The sequence below is a fragment of the Oncorhynchus kisutch genome, linkage group LG1 (genome assembly GCF_002021735.2).
Source record: "Oncorhynchus kisutch isolate 150728-3 linkage group LG1, Okis_V2, whole genome shotgun sequence".
Classification (NCBI taxonomy): domain Eukaryota; kingdom Metazoa; phylum Chordata; class Actinopteri; order Salmoniformes; family Salmonidae; genus Oncorhynchus; species Oncorhynchus kisutch.
This window is the reverse complement of record NC_034174.2, coordinates 43,916,301-43,932,038: the sequence shown is the minus strand read 5'-3', so window position 1 is coordinate 43,932,038 and position 15,738 is coordinate 43,916,301. Positions and strand designations below refer to the sequence as shown.

The 15,738-nt window shown below is 49.2% G+C and overlaps 1 pseudogene; it reads left to right on the top strand.

Moving 5' to 3' along the window:
- The first annotated feature begins 9,096 nt into the window (after window positions 1-9,096).
- LOC109893249 (acidic mammalian chitinase-like) lies at window positions 9,097-12,949 on the top strand (annotated as a pseudogene).
- Window positions 12,950-15,738: the final 2,789 nt, after the last annotated feature.

Genomic DNA, 15,738 nt, shown 5'->3' with positions numbered 1-15,738 from the left:
GCACAAGGCGGGGTTGAGGCCCAGGGCCTCCAGCTTGATGATGACCTTGGAGAGTACTATGGTTATGAATGCTGAGCTGTAGTCAATGAACAGCATTCTTACATAAGTATTCCTCTTGTCCAGATGGGATGGGGCAGTGTGCAGTGTGATTGCGATTGCATAGTCTGTGGACCTGTACGGGATGTATGGAAACTGAAGTGGGGCTAGGGTGGTGTTAATGTAATTTCACAGTTACAATATGTTTTCTTTAATTGAATTCACTTTGTCTATTTTATGAGAATTTGTAAGATTCTTATTTGCATAAAATAGACAGAGACCAGTCTTATCAAAAATAGATAATACTATTTATTCTCGGAGCGAGCTGCCATGTAACCACGAACAACAGTTTATATACAAAATATTACGTCATAGGTTATAAAATATTCTTTCTCCCAACAGTTCAAAAGTTCATTCGAGATAAACCTTCTGAAGTTTTCATCCATCACCATTCAGCAGACAGATCCAGCTAATGGAAAACCTAAGAAAACACAAACAGAATATCTAAACATCCCAGAGCTAAGATGAGTCGGTTCAACCATAGTTTAACGACCCTTTCTGCTTACTTAAAAACCCACAATTCCAGTCTTCTCCAACCTGGCTGGAATGGTATTTATTTAATTTAATTAGCCCCTGTTTCATGCTCCACAATCCCTCACTTATGAATTCATATTGTTAATCAGATATAATAAACAGTTCTATTTAAAATGGGGATATTGTTTAGTCATTATTCATAAAATTCCTAACAGGTGGCCGGCAAGGTGGAGATGATATGATCCTTGACTAGTCTCTCAAAGCACTTCATGATAAAAGAGGTGAGTGCTACGGTGCAGTAGTCATTTAGGTCAATTACTTTGCCTTCTTGGGTACAAGAACAATGGTGGCCATCTTGAAGCATGTGGGGACAGCAGACTGGGATAGGGAGCGATTGAATATGTCCTTAAACACACCAGCCAGCTGGTCTGCGTATTTTCTGAGGACATGGCTAGGGATGCCATCAAGGCCATGAGCCCTGCGAGGGTTAACACGTTTAAATGTTTTATTCTCGACGGATACGGAGAAGGAGAGGGGGGGGGGTGTAGTTCTTGTTAACAGGCCGCAACAGTGACACTGTATTATCCTCAAAGCGGGCAATGAAAGTGCTAAGTTTTTCTGGAAGCATGACATCGGAACATATCCCAGTCCGTGTGATCAAAATAATCTTGAAGCGTGGATTCCGATTGTTCAGACCAACGTTGAATGATTCTAGTCACTGGTACATCCTGTTTGAGTTTATGCCTATAAGACAGTTGGAGGAAGATGGTGTCGTGGTTGGATTTGCCGAAGGGAGGGCGGGGGAATTTAGCGTTCAGAGAGGCAAAACTGATAAAATCATGTACTCAGCGTAACTTGTCATGGAAATTGCAAGATTATGTTATAATGCTTGTATTGCATTATAATGGTTGTTTTATTTGACAGAATAGAGTATTCTGTTAACTATTGTGTGTGTGTTCTACTGAGAATGGACCTCTATGAGATAACACTGACAGAGGAGATTTAAGATGTCTTTGGGTGATAAAACCTAAAGAGCATTCCAGAGAACATAAGGTAATGTTTTTGTGCTATACCGTACCAGGGTGAGATGGTTCCAGTTTGGTGTAGGATGACCAGACACTGGTGTATACAATGAAAACTCTTGACACAGCAGTTGCTGTCTGCTATGTATTATAGATATCTTTCATACAAATCTTAACCTTGTGACCATTCTATGTATCTGTTGTTCGTCATGTAGTTTGAGACGGGTGTATCTTGGCTATAAAAGATCTTTGTACTTTTGTTTTATCACTCAACGGATCATTAGAAAATGGTGAATCGTTGAAAGTCATTGCTATCGCTGTAATGGTTTTCTTCATCTGAAGGAGAGGCGGACCAAAGCGCAGCGTGGTGGTTATTCATATTCTTTAATTTATAAAGAAACTACACATGAGATAACTAACAAAAACAACAAATGTGAGAAAACCTAAAACAGTCCCATCTGGTGCAAAACACAAAGACGGGAACAATCACCCACAAACACACAGTGAAACCCAGGCTACCTAAGTATGATTCTCAATCAGAGACAACTAATGACACCTGCCTCTGATTGAGAACCATACTAGGCCGAAACATAGAAATACCCAAATTATAGAAAAACAAACATAGACTGCCCACCCAACTCACGCCCTGACCATACTAACTAAATACAAAACACAGGAAATAAAGGTCAGAACGTGACAGTACCCCCCCCCAAAGGTGCGGACTCCGGCCGCAAAACCTTGACCTATAGGGGAGGATCTGGGTGGGCGTCTGTCCGCGGTGGCGGCTCTGGCGCAGGACGCGGACCCCACTTCACCATTGTCTTAGTCCGCCTTGTTGTCCGCCTCCGTGGCTTTCTCATCATGGCCACCCCTCTCAATGACCCCACTGGACAGAGGGGCAGCTCGGGACAGAGGGGCAGCTCGGGACAGAGGGGCAGAAGCTCTGGACAGAGGGGCAGAAGCTCTGGACAGAGGGGCAGAAGCTCTGGACAGGGGGGCAGAAGCTCTGGACAGAGGGGCAGAAGCTCTGGACAGAGGGGCAGAAGCTCTGGCGCCTCTGGGCTGAGGGGCTCTGGCGCCTCAGACTCCGGCAGCGGCGCCGGACAGGCGGGAGGCTCCGGCAGCGGCGCCGGACAGGCGGGAGGCTCCGGCAGCGGCGCCGGACAGGCGGGAGGCTCCGGCAGCGGCGCCGTATGACAGGCGGGAGGCTCCGGCAGCGGCGCCGGACAGGCGGGAGGCTCCGGCAGCGGCGCCGGACAGGCGGGAGGCTCCGGCAGCGGCGCCGGACAGGCGGGAGGCTCCGGCAGCGGCGCCGGACAGGCGGGAGACTCCGGCAGCGGCGCCGGACAGGCGGGAGACTCCGGCCGCAGCGCCGGACAGGCGGGAGGCTCCGGACAGGCGGGAGGCTCCGGCAGCGGCGCCGGACAGGCGGGAGACTCCGGCAGCGGCGCCGGACAGGCGGGAGACTCCGGCCGCGGCGCCGGACAGGCGGGAGACTCCGGCCGCAGCACCGGACAGGCGGGAGACTCCGGCCGCAGCGCCGGACAGGCGGGAGGCTCCGGACAGGCGGGAGGCTCCGGCAGCGGCGCCGGACAGGCGGGAGGCTCCGGCAGCGGCGCCGGACAGGCGGGAGACTCCGGCAGCGGCGCCGGACAGGCGGGAGACTCTGGCAGCGGCGCCGGACAGGCGGGAGACTCCGGCCGCGGCGCCGGACAGGCGGGAGACTCCGGCCGCAGCGCCGGACAGGCGGGAGGCTCCGGACAGGCGGGAGGCTCCGGCAGCGGCGCCGGACAGGCGGGAGGCTCCGGCAGCGGCGCCGGATAGGCGGGAGGCTCCGGCAGCGGCGCCGGACAGGCGGGAGACTCCGGCAGCGGCGCCGGACAGGCGGGAGGCTCCGGACAGGCGGGAGGCTCCGGCAGCGGCGCCGGACAGGTGGGAGGCTCCGGCAGCGGCGCCGGACAGGCGGGAGACTCCGGCAGCGGCGCCGGACAGGCGGGAGACTCCGGCAGCGGCGCCGGACAGGTGGGAGACACCGGCAGCGGCGCCGGACAGGCGGGAGACTCCGGCCGCGGCGCCGGACAGGCGGGAGACTCCGGCCGCAGCGCCGGACAGGTGGGAGACTCCGGCCGCAGCGCCGGACAGGCGGGAGGCTCCGGACAGGCGGGAGGCTCCGGCAGCGGCGCCGGACAGGCGGGAGGCTCCGGACAGGCGGGAGGCTCCGGCAGCGGCGCCGGACAGGTGGGAGGCTCCGGCAGCGGCGCCGGACAGGCGGGAGACTCCGGCAGCGGCGCCGGACAGGCGGGAGACTCCGGCAGCGGCGCCGGACAGGTGGGAGACACCGGCAGCGGCGCCGGACAGGCGGGAGACTCCGGCCGCGGCGCCGGACAGGCGGGAGACTCCGGCCGCAGCGCCGGACAGGTGGGAGACTCCGGCCGCAGCGCCGGACAGGCGGGAGGCTCCGGACAGGCAGGAGGCTCCGGCAGCGGCGCCGGACAGGCGGGAGGCTCCGGACAGGCGGGAGGCTCCGGCAGCGGCGCCGGACAGGCGGGAGACTCCGGCAGCGGCGCCGGACAGGCGGGAGACTCCGGCCGCAGCGCCGGACAGGCGGGAGACTCCGGCAGCAGCGCCGGACAGGCGGGAGGCTCCGGACAGGCGGGAGGCTCCGGCAGCGGCGCCGGACAGGCGGGAGGTATTTTACCCTGCAGGGATTTTTTGCATGTTTCAGTGCAAAACAAAAGTATCACCTGTTTTGGGACCTCACCAGTTTGCATCCCTGCCCATTAACGGGCAGCACAATGGATACACGTGACTGGAACAAGGGGTCCAGTGTTTCCGAAAAGTGCCAGGAGTGATTGACATAGAGTTTTCAAATTAACACATCCACTATGGGCCGTGGTATAAAGTAATGCACTATACAGGGGATAGGGTGCTATTTGGGATGCGTCCCATTGACTTATGTGTCCCATATGACTTGGTGGACACCCTCACTTATCTACCATGACAAACATTTATTAGCTCTAACCATGTTATGCCCATTCCCCTTAGAGAGAGAACAAGAGAACAAGAGAGAGAGAGGGAGAAAGAAAGAAAAGTATGTGCTAAAAACAGAACCACATCTGCCATTATGTCGGTACTGGCTGGTCATTTTAAATTGTCCTTAAAAGGGGTACTTATAAAAACATGGTACTATACAGCATGTGTCCTAAAGTAGTCTGCTATATAGGGAATAGGGTGCCATTTGGGACATAGCAGCGCCGGACAGGCGGGAGGCTCCGTCAGCGGCGCCGGACAGGCGGGAGGCTCCGGCAGCGGCGCCGGACAGGCGGGAGGCTCCGGCAGCGGCGCCGGACAGGCGGGAGGCTCCGGCAGCGGCGCCGGACAGGCGGGAGGCTCCGGCAGCGGCGCCGGACAGGCGGGAGACTCCGGCAGCGGCGCCGGACAGGTGGGAGACTCCGGCAGCGGCGCCGGACAGGCGGGAGACTCCGGCAGCGGCGCCGGACAGGCGGGAGACTCCGGCAGCGGCGCCGGACAAGCGGGAGACTCCGGCAGCGGCGCCGGACAGGCGGGAGACTCCGGCCGCAGCGCCGGACAGGCGGGAGGCTCCGGCAGCGGCGCCGGACAGGCGGGAGACTCCGGCTGTCCGGCGCCGGACAGGCGGGAGGCGCCGGACAGGCGGGAGACTCCGGCAGTGGCGCCGGACAGGCGGGAGGCTCCGGCAGCAGCGCCGGACAGGCGGGACCACCTGCAGGGAGGAGACGGAGAGACAGCCTGGTGCGTGGGGCTGCCACAGGAACCACCAGGCTGGGGAGACCTTCAGGAGGCTTGGTGTTAGGAGGAGGCACCTGAAGGACCGGGCTGTGGGGGAGCACTGGAGCTCTGGTGCGCAAACTTGGCACCACTTCCCCAGGCTGGACAACTACTCTAGCCCGGACCCTCCAGAGTGCAGGCACAGGTTGAACCGGGCTGTGGATAAGCACGGGAGATCTAGTGCTCACTACACGCACCTCTCCCCTAGGCTCCACTCCCACATTTGCCCGGCACGAGCGGAGCGCAGGCAGAGGACACACTGCACCCTCCCAGCGCTCCGGAGACACAGCACGCAGAGCCGGCGCAGGATAACCTGGACCAAAACTGCGTACCGGCGACCAGACCCGCTGAGCAGGCACCATACGCCCTGGCTCAATGCCCACACTTGCATGGCACTTTCGGGGGGCTGCCCTATAGCGCACCGGGCTATGGGCACGCACTGGCGACACCGTGCGCTTAACCGCATAACACGGTGCCTGACCAGTAATGCGCTGCTTATAATAAGCACGAGGCGTGAGCTCAGGTCTGCTACCTGGCTTAGTACCACACCTCGTCTGCCCCCCCCCAATTTTTGGGGGGGGCTGCCTCTCGTACCTGTCGCACTGCCGTGCTGCCTCCTCATATCGACGGCTCCTCTCTCCGGCTGCCTCTGATCTCCTAGCTGCCTCCACCTGTTCCCATGGAAGGCAATCCTTTCCCGCCAGGATCTCCTCCCAGGTGTAGCAACCCTTGCCGTCCAATACATCCTCCCATGTCCATTCCTCCTGTGATGCTGGCCGCTGCTGCTGCTGTCGTCGCTGCTGTTTACCACGCCGCTTGGTCCTTGGTTGGTGGGTGATTCTGTAATGGTTTTCTTCATCTGAAGGAGAGGCGGACCAAAGCGCAGCGTGGTGGTTATTCATATTCTTTAATTTATAAAGAAACTACACATGAGATAACTAACAAAAACAACAAATGTGAGAAAACCTAAAACAGTCCCATCTGGTGCAAAACACAAAGACAGGAACAATCACCCACAAACACACAGTGAAACCCAGGCTACCTAAGTATGATTCTCAATCAGAGACAACTAATGACACCTGCCTCTGATTGAGAACCATACTAGGCCGAAACATAGAAATACCCAAATTATAGAAAAACAAACATAGACTGCCCACCCAACTCACGCCCTGACCATACTAACTAAATACAAAACACAGGAAATAAAGGTCAGAACGTGACAATCGCAAAGCTCTTATTATTAAAGATGTAGTTTAAGTATAACTCTGACTCGTGTGTTATGTTTGTCTCTCCTCATTTGATAAGACAGAAATTAACCACCACATTTGACGACCCAGATGGGACCCGAATCTTCACTTGGTGACTGCTCCCGATGATCTGGGCAAATCGTGCACGAGGGATCCCTCAAACTTGGGATCTCAGGGAAATCACACTTTGGGAACGAAGCAGATGGACCCACCTTTGATCTGAGAGACAGCGAGCTGAGTGGATACCACATCTCAAACGTAGTTTTTTTAAAAGAAAGAGGTGAGCAAACCACACTTGAAGTCGAGTTTTTAGAAAAGCCTCTGTTACGGAGGCTCCGAGTGTGTATTTCTGTGTGAGGGGGGCACCTTGGAGGCATAAGCAGGGCCGAGTTAGTGGAGGATGATCTGAGAGTTAGTCGACTCAGACACCTATCATTGGTTGGTTGCTGGTGACCTAGAGCCATCCTGACACTGAATTGATCACAGTGGGGATTGGTGTTGTCTGCAGGGGTGAGGGGCCAGGGTGACTGTGGATTCTGTTGTGGAGCACGGTACTTGGTGATGCCCTATTGGAAGAAGGACCTCGTTCTGAAAGTGTCTAAGTGTTATGGGATTTTTTTATGAATAATGACTAAATTATATCCCATAACACTTAGACACTTTAACGAAGAACCATAACTAACAGAATACTACCCTGTCACTGTATGATTGTATGAAACTTATTTAGAATCATAAAACTAAATCCAATGGGTGTAGTTTTAGTCAAGAATTAGAACAGGGTGTAAGTGAGAAACAAAATGGAGCTATCATCAGACAGGCAGGAAACTGTGTTCCTTACAGGACATTCTGTCCCCACCCAGGGAGGGGAGAGACCTTGGGCTTGTAGTAGATTGCTTAACAGGTGGCAGACTATTTTTGAGTAGGAGAAGACTTGTGAACTATGTTGCCATTGTATCTGAGAGGAGGAGGGCCATTTATGACGAAATGTGAGGTATATAGACCAATGTACCGGAAATGATGGGGAGAGCTCTCTAAATAAACATTCCTGACAGTTGTAGCTGCGCCTCTGTCTGTTTCATTTTAATAAGAACCTTACAAATTCTTAGTAGCAGACAGAGTATTTTAATTGAATTATGGCTGCATGGGCAGTATTGAGTAGCTTGGATGAAAAGGTGCCCAGAGTAAACGGCCAGCTCCTCAGTCTCAGTTGCTAAAATATGCATATTATTATTAGTATTGGATAGAAAACACTCTAAAGGTTCCAAAACTGTCAAAATATTGTCTGTGAGTATAACAGAACTGATATTGCAGGCGAAACCCTGAGGAAAATCAAACCAGGAAGTGGCCTCTATTTTGAAAGCTCCATGTTCCATAGCCTGCCTTTGCTACATTTAAAGGGATATCAACCAGATTCCTTTCCCTATCACTTCCTCAAGGTGTTAACAGTCTTCAGACATAGTCTCAGGCTTTTATTTTGAAAAATGAGCCAGAAAGATAACATCGCGTCAGGTGTTCGCATGAGTTTTGCTCGCGCAACAGAGTTTGGGCAGCCATTGCCTTTCCCTCTCCTACTGAAAAATACAGTTTTGCTTGATATATTATCGATTATATATTTTAAAAACAACCTGAGGATTTATTATAAAAAAACGTTTGACATGTTTCTGTGGACATTACAGAAACTATTTGGAATTTGTCAGCGTTGTCATGACCGCTCTTTCCTGTGGATTTCTGAACATAACGCGCCAAACAAACAGGGTATTTTGGATATAAAAATAATCTTCATGGAACAAAAGGAACATTTATTGTGTAACTGGGAGTCTCGTGAGTGAAAACATCCGAAGATCATCAAAGGTGAACAATTAATTGGATTGCTTTTCTGATTTTTGTGACTAAACTACTTGAAGCTAGGTGTTAAGCCTGATGCTTAATTTTAAATAGACCCCTTCCCCCTTACCCTTAAGTCACACCTTTTAGTCCTATCCCCTAGGCACTTCCCCCCAACCTTCAACTCACTGCTAGAAGAACTGAAACATAAGATAGATCAATTAATTATGGGGACATCTCAACCTTGAGCTTGAGTTGGTAGAATGGTCACCATATTCTGTACATCCATCCCATTTCAAGGGCAATCTCCACAATTATATAGGGGGTTTGGTGGTGGGAGAAAGGTGCTAGCTAGGGTGCAGGGGCTAGTCGTAGAGGCTATACTGAAGAGGCTAAGGGGTGGCTAATGGACCCATCTTTATGGTTGTCAATTTCACCGAAAACAGACCTGCTTTTTTTATCGTCAGCTTATCATGTCTTAAAACAAGGACATATGAAGTTTATCAGTGTTTTTGTTAAGGCAGTGGAAACCCTTGTTCAAACAAGTGACTGAGGTTGATTGAGGTTTGATGCAGAATGGGAAAGTCCTAGAGTTATGAGTGAGATAGGAGTGGTCGATGAGAGTATAAAAGGGTTCAGCAGCCCATGGAGCAATGTACAGAGCAACCATGGGCAAACTACTCATCTGCGTTGGTAAGGGGAATTTATTTTGGCTTATTTAGCTTATAACTGTACTATTGCTCTTTATTTCAAACATGTTATTTACATTTTCATTGTAATGACAATTAGCAACATTCAGAGACTATGCTCTATGCTAAGGCTTTGGCTCCCTGTGGAGAGAATTGTGGCCACTGACGAATGTCCTCTAGTTATGCATTTTGTCTATGCTAATGTGGTCAAATTCTGTTTCTAAGGACTGAGGTTGACAGCACCATGACCCACCTATATTCATGTCAGAGGGGAAGAACTGCACTTTATATCATTATCATTACAGTTCTGAATTATGTTGACTTTAAAAAAAGTTTAATATGACACAAAACCTCTGCCAAAACCTCTGCCTTCCTCCCTTCTTTATTTCTCTGGCTTTCTCTCACACTATTCTCCTTTTCTCTCTCTCTAGGATTGGCTCTCCTGCTGCATGCACAGCTAGGTACGTTTAAAGTTCATTTCATTTACATGTAGCCAGCATCTAGGCAAGTAGCTAATCAGAGAACAATAACTCAATTTACAGAACATGCCAACCCTGACTCTAAAACCGCCAAACTCCAAACTCTAACATTACTACTACCCTTCCATAGGATCCTCCTACATCCTATCCTGTTATTTCACTAACTGGGGCCAGTACCGGCCAGGAGCAGGCAAGTATTTCCCCACCAACGTGGACCCCTGTCTCTGTGACCATCTGATCTATGCCTTTGCCGGCATGGCCAACAACGAGATCAAGACCTATGAATGGGACGATGAGAAACTCTACGGACAGTTCCAGGCTCTCAAGAACCAGTGAGAGAGAGACACACACAAACACACACTCAAGCAGGCATGCACACATGCACATACGCATGCATGCAGGCACGCACACACATAGACAAATGCAGGCAAACACTTTCTCATTCAGGCATGTACACACCACAGGAGGTTTGTGGCACCTTAAGTGTGGAGGACGGGCTCGTGGTAAGGGCTGGAGCAGAATTAGTGGAATGGTATCAAATATGTGAAACACATTGTTTCCATGTGTCTGATGGCATTCCATTTCCGCCATCCCAGATATTTTTATGAGCTTTCTTCCCCTCAGCAGCCTCCCGTGGTGCACACATGCACGCCTAAGCCAGTAATAACCCTAAGTCTTGTATTTGGTAACAGGAACAGCAACCTGAAGACTCTGCTGGCCATTGGAGGATGGAAGTTTGGCACTCAGCCGTAAGTGGAGATGCATATAAACATGCAAGTGCACACACACATTTACACACACACCCTGTGTCTGAGCTGTGTGTGTGTACCCAGGTTCACAGCAATGGTGTCCAGTGCAGCCAACCGCCAGACGTTCATCAGCAGCGTTATCAAGTTCCTGAGACTGTACCAGTTTGACGGCCTGGACATTGACTGGGAGTATCCCGGAACCAGAGGCTCCCCACCCGCAGACAAGGCCAGATTCACCACCTTGCTGCAGGTTAGACTCAAACACCCATACACATACACACACACACACACATGAATGAACAAACATGAATAAACACACACACACGCAGATTAACAATCACACATACAGACACACACACATACACACACAAAATAGCTCATGCATACACAAATGAACACACAGACAGTAATGAACACCTGAACTCCCAAATTAACACACACATCCCTCTGTGCACTCTCTCCCTCTAGGAGCTGATGGCTGCCTTTGAGGCTGAAGGAAAGAACACCAACCGTCCTCGTCTGATGCTGACTGCAGCTGTGGCTGCCGGAAAGGGAACCATCGACACCGGATACCAGATCGCCGAGATTGGATCGTCAGTACATACACACTGGGTCTCATTCATATATTAGTTCTTAGGAAAAATGTGTACATTAAAACATGCATGATCTATCAAATACTTCTTGGCATATTGGAAACTCTCTTTCTCTCTCTCTTTCTCTCCCTCTCTCTCTCTCCCTCTCAGCGTGTTGGACTACCTGCATGTGATGAGCTATGACTTTCATGGATCTTGGGAACACAACACTGGAGAAAACAGCCCTCTGTACAGAGGACCAGCTGATCAGGGAGATGACATCTACTCCGATGTGGTGAGTCTCTCTCTTTGTACCCATATCTTCCTCTCTCTCTTCCTCTGCTCACCTATCTCTTCCTGCCTATTTAGTTTTGAGCTGAGAGGGAGTAGCACATTTCTTAAAAATTCTCACTACCACATACTGTGTGTGTTCTCAGGACTATGCTATGAAATACTGGAAGAGTAGTGGTGCCCCCGCTGAGAAGCTCCTGGTTGGATTCCCCACCTACGGCCACACCTTCCAGCTGGCCAGTGGCTCTAACACTGGAGTGGGCGCTCCCGCCACTGGCCCCGGCCCGGCCGGACCATTCACCAGACAGTCTGGCTTCCTGGCCTACTACGAGGTAATTGACACAGGATTAAGATAGGTCTGAAATTTCACCCTCTTCCAATCCCTACACAGTGCACTACTTGTGTGCTATTGTCAAAGGTAGTGTCCTGGGGAACAGGGTGTCATTTTGGACACAAACCCAGTGTATGTTTTTGAGTGATTACATCTGCAGCTTCCTGAATCATGCAACTTGCAACCCTAACGTGTGTGTGTGTGTCATTAGATCTGCACCTTACTGAAGCAGGGAGCTACCCAGGCCTGGGACTCTGCCCAGATGGTGCCCTACGCCTACACCCAGCAGAACCTCTGGGTTGGATATGACAACGTCAAGAGTTTCCAGGACAAGGTCTGTGTTTGTGGGGGTGTTTGTCTGTTGGAGGAAAGATATAACTAGGGGGTAATGGCGTAGCATCCTACTCTGTTACAATAAGCCTAGTAATATATGGAATTAAACAGTAGCTTTTTTCTTCGTGATTTACAGTAGTGAGTGCATACATTTTGTTACGGGTGACCCCAGCCAGAATCGAATCCACCATCCTGTCATTGCAAAATCCATTCCCTACCAACTGAGCAACATAGGGCAAATGATGAAGGTCTATGACCTATACATATTTATCCAATTTCACCCCGTTAAGTAAACCCTCCTCTCCCTTCTGTTTCTCCCCTACAGATCGAGTGGCTGAAGAACACTGGCTTCGGAGGAGCCATGGTGTGGAGTCTGGATCTGGATGACTTCTCTGGAACCTTCTGTGGACAGGGCAGATATCCACTGATCAACACCCTCAAGTCTGGACTGGGAACCGGAGCTGGTGAGAGACAGACACAAACGCAAGCCTGCTTGTACACACAACGTTCAACAACAACCCTCTCTCACTATCTCAACCAGACTTGGGTTCAAATAGTAGTTGAAAAGATTTCATCCCCTTTTCTCTTCTATATTCCCCCAACTCCTATGTCCTCCATATCTCCCAGGTTGTGCCGCCCGAACGGGCCCCATTGCCCCAGTGATATCTGCCTAGCAACCAGCCTGGAGGTCAAGGGGGCAGCAGTGGGGGATCTGGCTTCTGCGCCGGCAAGGCTGACGGCATGTACCCTGACCCCACCAATAAGAACAGCGTCTACAATTGTAGCCAGGGCAAGATCTATGACCAGCACTGTGCTGCCGGTCTGGTGTTCGACATCAGCTGCAAGTGCTGCAACTGGGCCTAAAAAACCACGGTTCCCCCCTATTAATGTTTCCTTCCCCCTCTCGTATGTCATGAAGGAGCTGGGTCTAAAGGTTTTGTGGTTGTTAGGTCCACTGTTGTCATGGCCCATTCTAACATCAGCTCCACTTAACATTTAAAATCCACTCCAATAAACATCCACCATATAAATTCATCCTGCTGTCTCTGTCACTTTACTTCATCCACACTGTGTGGGTTTAAGTTATTAAACTTCATTGTACTTTGACTGCAAAAAATCAGTAATCTACAAATCACCTTGCATCCCACATAGCTAGTCATTATCTGAACAAGATAAGCAATTCTGCTCCTTGCCTTCTCAACTGATTCCCTCACTTATTCCCTTGTCAGTTTAGTTTCATACAATTCATTCCACCACAGAGAATCGCAGTAAAAGTCCTTTGTTGCAGTCAAACTTTACCAGGCTTACAGACACGATATAAAATCACACAGAGCTTAGACTGACTCATCATTACCATGACATTTAAAGTTAAGGCACTGACATAAACAACATATAGACAACAGTAAATAGAAAAGTACTTCAACTTAATGGGAAATCTGTGATTTTCAAAATTGTAAAACAGACAAGACCAAAGTTCAAAGTGAAACTAAGCATTCATCATTGTAAATTCTAATGTTCTCAACTTGGTATAAAATACACACATTTACTCTCCTGCATTTTTATTTGTACATTGAAGCTAAAACTTTTAATTTTGCTCTGTACTCAATTTGAGATCAAATGTTTTAAATGAGGCGACAGTACACAATGTCACTTATTATTTGAGGGTATTTTCATACATATGTTTTACCGTTTAGAAAGTAAAGCACTGTATGTATCTAGTCTACCCATTTGAATGTGTCTAGTATTTGGACAAATTCACATGTGTATTAAAGTAGTCAAGCATGCAATGACTACTTCAAGTTAGTGACTCTACAAACTTGTAGGCTGCATTTGCAGTTTGTTTTGGTTGAGCTTCGGATAATGTTGTGCCCAATAGAAATTCATATTTAAATAATCTGTCATTTTGGAGCCACTTTTAATTTAAATGACATTGTATGCTTCTGAACACTTATATTAATATGGATGCTATGATATTTACGGAAATCATGAATGGATCGTGAATAATGATGAGTGAGGAAGTTACAGAGGCATACATATTTATTACCCCATCAAAATTTGACCCCCCTCCCCTGACATTGGTAAGAGTGAGAGGTTAGCACGTTTTGGGGGCATGACCTTTGTGCATCTGTAACTTCTCACTCATCATTATGTACAATTCATTCATGATTATCCGTAATCATGGTAGCATCCACATTAATGTAGAAGTGTTAATTTATTTAGAATAGAAGTGACTCCAAAATGACACAATACATTATTTACCATTCATTTATGTTGGGCACAACATTCCCGAAACACAACCAAAACAAACTGCAAATGCATCAAGCAAGGTTTTAGAGGTTGGCAAGTAGCCTAGCATTTAGAGCGGTTAGAGTGTTGGGCCAGTAACCGAAAAGTTGCTAGTTCAAATCTATGAGCTGACAATGTGAAAATTTAGTCGATCTGCCCTTGAGCAAGGCACTTAATCCTAATTGTTCCAGGATACCCATCAACAATGGCTTATCCTTGGCAACGACCCCACTCTCAGGGGTAGTTGGGATATGCAAGAAACACATTTCCATTTCACTCTCGTACAGGTTGTACATACAGTGAAACAGGACAGATATAAGCACCTCTTATTTTACCTTTTGAGAGTCACAAACTTGATGTATTTGGTCCCATATTTCTAGCATGCAATGACTACAAAACTTTTCACTAAATTCAATACAAGTTAATTTGTCCAAACACTTATGACATCTTGAAATTGGGGGACTTGAAACAAAGGTCTTTCATTTTTTTTTAAAGATATGTATGAAAATACCCCCAAATAAAAGGTTACATTTTGCACTGTTTGCCTCATATAAAACATTTGATCTCAAATCCAAAATGCTGGTGTTTAGAACAAAATTAAACATTAGCTTCATTATCCAAACAAATACACCCAGTTTATTAGGTACATCCATCTAGGACTGGGTCAGACCCCCCTTTGCCTTCAGAACATTCTCTGGGCATGGATTCTACAAGGTATTGTCACGAACCGGCTCAAAGCCCGGAACAAAAGGGAGACAACGTGGAGATAAGGCGTAACAAAATATATATTTATTAACTAAAGCAACTAAGGAAAATATACAATGGTGTGTGTAATCAGTAGTGTAAGTGAGTGTTTTGCATGCATGAATGTGATAATGCAGTGTGTCGAAAAGATGCTAAAGCAAACTCAAAAACCACCAAGAAACACAACAAAATCCATAAAGGTGTCTGCATGGAGAGAGTCTCCTCCATGCATGGGGAAGTGGTGTATTTATCCTGGGAGACACCGGGCCCAGGTGTTTCCCATGTAGCTGACGACCCACCCAACTCCGCCCACCGGCATCCTAATAAGGAAACAACAAAGAGAGAATACGGCAGACAGAGTGGGAGGGTCGTCACATTCCCCCCAATAAAACCGGGGACCAACAAGGGCCCCGGAACAACGACACAGCCCTCTGCGTCCCAAATTGACGAGGGGTTACGTGTTCACTTACAATTTGCCCCAGCCAACCTCCTCCCTAGACCTCAGCAACCTTCGCACAGGAGGCAACATTTAAGAGGAAAGAAGAAAAAACCAGGAGGGAGCAGACAGGACAGAGAGAACATGACAATACGAACAATGGTCAGTCACGTAAACTTTTAGGAACAGGGCGCACGAGAGAGAGCGCATCAGCAATCACGTTTTCAGTCCCCCGGATGTGCCGCACATCGAGATGGAATGATTATTTTTTACAAACACCATCGCATTATCCTCTGGTTTGGACACATCATGGACCTCAAAGAAGTGAGGGGGTTATGGTCAGTGTAGACCACAATAG